Raw genomic sequence first — 6,074 nt, 5'->3', positions numbered from 1 at the left:
GGTTACTATCTGGAAAAATACAAGCAGAGATGGATTTCCACAGGCCAAGTCCTGACTTATCCCTTTAGGGCAACAGTGGCTCACACTATCTGCTCGCAGAGGCACCGTCCAGTCAATGAGTTTATCATTAACGTGTATTTTTTTGTGTGAAATAAACCCAGGCAAGGTCACTGGAATCTCTAATCCAATGTGTCCCATAGAGCTCAAATTGAGAGAGTTCGCTCCGGATTTTCTCCCCGAGCACGGGAGGGCTTGTTTTGGACCATCGCCGGTTGGGTTGTGGATGGAATTGCGCGCAAGGGCCGGGAGCTTCCACTCCCTGCCACCCCGTCGCAGCTAACGGCCGGGAGCAGTCGGCAGCCTGGCTCTCTCTACCGTTTGGTGGAACACCGCCTCCTCCAAGTCCATCGGCAAGGAAGCCGAGAGGTTTGTCATAGAACCACCTTTATCTTTGGCTGATGTTGATGTTTGGCTCAGCAGGTCTGGTAGCGTCTATGGAGGGAAATAAACAGTCAACATTTCGGGCTGTGACCCTTCATCAGGACTGGAAAGGGTGCAGAAACCACCCCACCTTCTTATTCTGGCTCCTTCCCCCTTCCTTTCCGGCCCCTTTGCTCAAAACGTCGACTGTTCATTTCCCTCCATGGATGCTGCCTGACTTGCTGAGTTTCTCCAGCGTTTTGTGTGTGCGCGGATTTGGATTTCCAGCATCTGCAGAATCTCTTGTGCTTATGAAGAATGACTGTTGTCACAACCCTTTATGTAGTTACATATTTAGTATATAGAACAGTACATCTCAGTCCAGACCCTTCAGCCCACAATATTGTGCTAACCTATGTAAACCTACTCCACATTCAATCTAACCTTTCCCTCCTTTCCAGTCTTCCACTTCTCCATTTTTTCCCTACCTCCCTGATCCTATCTCTGGCAACCTTTAGCAGAGGGCTGTGGAATTCATTGCCCCAGATGGCTGTGATGCCCAGACACTGGGTTTATTTAAAGGAAGGGTTTAATAGGTTCTTGATCAGTCAGGGTGTCAAGGGTTACAGGGAGAAGGCAGGAGAATAGAGCTGAGAGGGATAGTCAATCAACCACGAAGGAATGATAGAGCAGACTCAATGGGCTGAATGGCCTAATTCTGCTGCTACCTCTCATGGTCTTATCTAAGAGTTTTTTCAAAGTCTGTATTGTATCAGTCACGGGTGTTGCATCTCATGGGATCAATGCAAGTGCGATGAAGAGTCAAATTGTGTGATAAAGGCAACAGCCTGAACTGGGACTCGAACTCTGGACCCACTGATTAAAAGTCTGATGTTCTGTGGACTGGGTTGTCCAGGCTGTGCAGGGTACAAGTGTCGGAACAGCAGATGACTGGGTTAATGGTTAATGTCTGTGGTGCACTTGTTGCCTCAGGGCTCGTTCTCTATGGAATTTAGAAGAATGACAGGGGTGGGGGGATATCATTGAAAGCTGTTGAAAGGCCTGGATAGAGTGGACACGGAGAGGATGTTTCCTATCGTGGAGGAGTCTAGGACCAGAGGGAACAGCCTCAGAGTATAAGGACATTCCTTTAGAATGGAGATGAGGAGGAATCTCTTTTGCCAGAGGGTGGTGAATCTGTGGAATTCATTGCTGCAGCTGGCTGTGGAGGCCAGATCATTAGGTATATTTAAAGTGAAGGTTGAAGGTTCTTGATCAATAACTGGCAAAGGGTCTCGGTCCGGAATGTTGACTGTACCCTTTTCCATCGGAGCTGCTGAGTTCCTCCGGCATTTTGTGTGTGTTGCTCGGAACAAGAGTTTGTTGCTGAAGTTTCCAACTAGTGTATGTCACATGCATTTGTGTGGTCGTTAGATGCTGCATCGTGTTTAGAGAAAACGGTTTTTAAATAGCGTCAGTGGTGTGTGTTTGTGTTCAAAGAGCAGTGATATTTGTCACTGATAATTGGCGAGAAGTAAGCAGCAAGAGAATTCAGAGCTGATTTGTTTACTGTCATTTCAAGCATTCGGACTTGGAGATGCTTTCTGGACTGAAAATGAAATGATTTCACTACTTCAACAAGTTAGGAACTACAAAGACTTTAACAGTGTCAACAGTCATCTTGAATATGACAAAAGTGTAGATTTGGAGGATGCAGTCATCAAAATTATTGTATGAAGGGACTCCATTACCTGCGCTAGGTGTCTGTGCTGATTTTGTTCGAATACACTCAATCAAAAGAACATGACAGCTTACACCAGGTACATTCTCTCTCTCGAGATCGATTAGGAGCTACAGTTTGATAATTCTGCTGTAAAATTGTTAGTGTTCTGATATGTTTTGTATTCCATTCAAAACATGATTTGTTTAATTAGTTAAATTGTAGCTTGTCTTTTTTAAAATACATTTTTAACTATTTCCATGAAACTTCGGCAAATTGAGGCAGCAGCCTCATTGGGCCAAAATGTACTGGTTACAATGTGTCTCAATGAACCAGAATCCACTGCATTCCCAGGTTTAGCTAAAAATCCTACCATAGTGTGTGTGTGTAATATTCCTAAATTTAACTAAAAATCCTTCCAGTTAGAGTGTGTGTAATGTTCCCAAATGCAACAAAATGTCTTACAATAGTTAGTGTGCATGAGTATAATATCTGACTAAATTCAACAAAAAGTCCTACCATGGTTAATGTATAGTTTTGCCTAAATTCGACAGAAAGTCCTACCACAGTTAGACTGAATGTATAATGTTCCCAAATTCAAAGGAAAACTCTACTACAGTTAATGTGGTGGGTGTGTAACACTCCCAAATTCGACAAGAAGTCCTACCACAGTTAGTGTGTATGTATAATGTTCCCAAGAGCTGAGTGTAAAGGGGATGTGGTTTGTTTCCAACTCAGAGCAGGGGTAGAAAAGCCCACACTCTGCACTGCACACCAAGGCCTAATTAGGTTAATTCCTGCAACATAAACCAACTTAAAATAAGATAAACAGGCACAAGTAGGCCATCTGTTCCATAGAATTTACAAAACCCATCACTAATTAACAGGAGGTTAGGCCTCAGGCTTTAAGAGCTGGATTCTGTTGGGTTTTGATGTGTCTCTCCTTGTCTTTCTACGTGAGGATCGGCATGTAACACATTGTGCTGAATCGGACAGACATCTTCCTGCTGCTCTCGGATCAGAGAGGGACATACACTAGGCAGCGCCTGGGCCTTTTATGCCCCTGTTTAAGTACTTACAAGAAGGCATGACCGCAAGAAACAGCAGAGAGTTGTGGGTACAGCTCAGCGCGTCAGGGAAACCAGCCTCCCCTCAATGGATTCAGTCTACACTTGTCACTGCCTCAGTGAAGTAGCCAGCATGTTAGAGAACCCCTCCCACTCTAGATATTCCCTCTTCTCCCCCTCCCATTGGGCAGAGGATACAAAAGCCTGAAGGCCCCTATCACCAGGCTCCAGGACAGCTTCTATCCCACTGTTACCAGATTATTGAATGGTTTCCTAGTATGAAAAAGGATCTGGTGTTTTTACAACGTATATGATGAATAATCTCTTCTCCAGCCTTCGAGCCAGGTATAGGTATCGATTATAAACGATGATTCAATGACAACCTCACCATCTTCATGAAGCTGGCAGAGTTTGTCATTAAATGTTGGTTACAATCGATACCTGTACCCGGCTGGAAGCCCAAGAAGAGTTTATTCGTTTCCTAGAATGTCAAGATGGGCTCTTGACCGCACGCCTTATTGCCTGCCTGCACTGCACTTTCTCTGTAACGACAATCAAAGATGAGGGCACACGTCTATGCTACACTTTATTGTGCATTTTTCCCTTGTGCTACCTCACCGTACCGGTGTGATGGCATGATCTGTATGGGCCATAAAACAAAGGTTTCACTTCACCTTGGTACTTGTGACAATATGAAGCAATTTGCACATTTTTGCTGGCTGATAATTTCCTTATGGTTTGGCCTGAGTCTTTGAGGCTGGGAAGGGGTTCTGGGTGGCCTTACAACACTTTGCTGGAATGGGCTGCCTGTTATCTACCCACTTTTCTTCCTTTCCTCGTCCTGCCTGGTATGGAGGGTCCACGGGATCAAAAAGGAGCTGAAAAGGGTTGTAAACTCAGTCAGCTCCGTCATGGGCACCAGCCTCCCCTCCATCGAGGACGTCTTCAAAAGGAGCTACCTCAAGTAGGTGTCATCCATCATTAAGGACCTCCACCACCCAGCCCATGCCCTCAATACTACCATCAGGGAAGAGGTACAGGAGCATGAAGACGCACACTCAGTGTTTTAGAAACAGCTCCCTCCCCTCCGCCATCATATTTTTGAACAATCCATGAACACTACCTGACTGTTTTGCAAAAATAGTGTTTTGGGTGGCATGGTGGAGATACGTCTCCACCAAAGGAGGAGAAGGAAGCTCCTTCCCTCTGCGGGTCACCCTTGGGCAAGTTGTAGCCCCTGCTTAGACCTCCCCCACCCCCCCCCAGACCCTGATCAGGGTCATGTGAAGCCATGGGGGCAGGTGGTGGACAGTCGTAGGAGCAGCCGGTGCAGATCACAAGTCCCGGTTATGTGACCACTGACGCCAGGCAGACAATCTCTGAAGAGTATTGATAATGGATGGGGTCACCCCTCTTGTAAAGACACTGCCCAGAAGGCAATGGCAAACCACTTCTGTAAAAGAAATTGTCATGAACTATCATGGTCAAAGACCATGATCGCCCACGTTTTATTCAGCGCACAGTGCGATTTTGAGAGGGGGGCAGACACAGGGACAGATACGTAGGGGGGTAAGAGAGGGAAGCCCACCCATCTTTGGGCCAGGAGATCACCTGTGATATTTCCTCGTGTCACTGAACGAGTCCATTCATTCCATCAAATTTATTTTAAATCCCATTTGCCCGGATATCCCATAAGCCCTTCCGTCAGTAGCTGGCCTGTGCACACCACGGACAGTTTTCTCGACAAAGCTTTGGGATGTGGGATGGACACAGAGCAGCCTGATCCTGATTCACACTGGAGACAAACAGAATGCCGGGGGAACTCGGCAGGTCAGGCTGAGAATTTTTATAACTTGCAGAGTTTGCTTGTGTCAGAATTTGCTGGCACAGAACAACAAATTTCATGAATTGTGTCATGAGATATATCCCCTATTTTCACTACTCCACTTCCTTATTCAGGTTTCTTCCCCCGTCCTTTCCAGTCCCGGTGAAAGGTCTTGGCCTGAAAAATCACCTGTTTATTCCCCTCCATAGATGCTGCCCGACCTGTCGAGTTCCTCCGCATTCTGTGTCTAACTGTTGGGCTCCAGTGTGAATCAAAATCAGACTGCTCTGCGTTTCTTCCACATCCCAAAGCTTTGTCACGTAAACTGTCCGTTATAAACTTCCCTTGGCATGAGCAGGCCTGGACTCGATGGACAGAATGGCCATGGGAACTCTGGGCATATGGAACCGAAGAGAATGCTCTCAGTCTGATGGGCTCCTTTCAGATGAGAACTCCTGGCCCAAGGATGGGAGAGCTTCCCTGTCCGTCTGGCCCTCTCCAACGCTGCCGTTGACGATCGCACGGAGGCCCAGCGCTCTGTGCCGGAAACTGCGTAAACCCAGCGACCCCAGTAGCGGAGAGAGGACGTGCTTTGCTGAGCCCACTCCTTGGCTGACCCCCGCAACAGACGGCAGACAGCTCCTGATCCCTGGGAGCAGTCAGGGATCACTGCTGTGGGAAGGAAATGCCAGAGCTCATTAAAAGGAATTCTTGGGATAGGTCCAAACCTAGAAATTAGTGGGCTGCGTCAACTTGTACACACAGATGGAAGACCCAGACTACCATAACCCCATTGCTGGGTGAGTGGTCACGGTGAGCCAAATAATATTGGAGGAGCAATATCTTGCATTCTGTCTGGGTAGTCACCATCCTGATACCTTGAACATGGATTTCTCTGACTCCCCCACCTTTTGTCAGCTTTTCTCCCCCATTTCAGGTGACCTCTCGCTCTTTCTCTATTCCTCTCCGCCGTTATGACATGCCCATCACTTCCCTCCAATTCCTGCCCTCTTTCCCTTCATTTGACTGTCCTTTCCTATTA

General features: G+C 46.9%; 1 protein-coding gene across 2 annotated transcripts in view; it reads left to right on the top strand.

The window, feature by feature from the left end:
* The first annotated feature begins 209 nt into the window (after positions 1-209).
* gcgra (glucagon receptor a) overlaps positions 210-6,074 on the top strand; it is a 115,837-nt gene continuing 109,972 nt past the window's right edge. The window contains exon 1 of one of the 2 annotated variants that reach the window (XM_059948338.1): positions 210-426. The gene's annotated coding sequence lies outside the window, so the exon portion shown is untranslated. The remainder of the gene's footprint in view (positions 427-6,074) is intronic. The other variant, XM_059948343.1, reaches the window with a different exon arrangement.

This window comes from Hypanus sabinus, chromosome 23 (assembly GCF_030144855.1).
Source record: "Hypanus sabinus isolate sHypSab1 chromosome 23, sHypSab1.hap1, whole genome shotgun sequence".
NCBI classification, from domain to species: domain Eukaryota; kingdom Metazoa; phylum Chordata; class Chondrichthyes; order Myliobatiformes; family Dasyatidae; genus Hypanus; species Hypanus sabinus.
The sequence above is the reverse complement of the archived record's forward strand: the minus strand, read 5'-3'. Positions and strand labels throughout refer to the sequence as shown.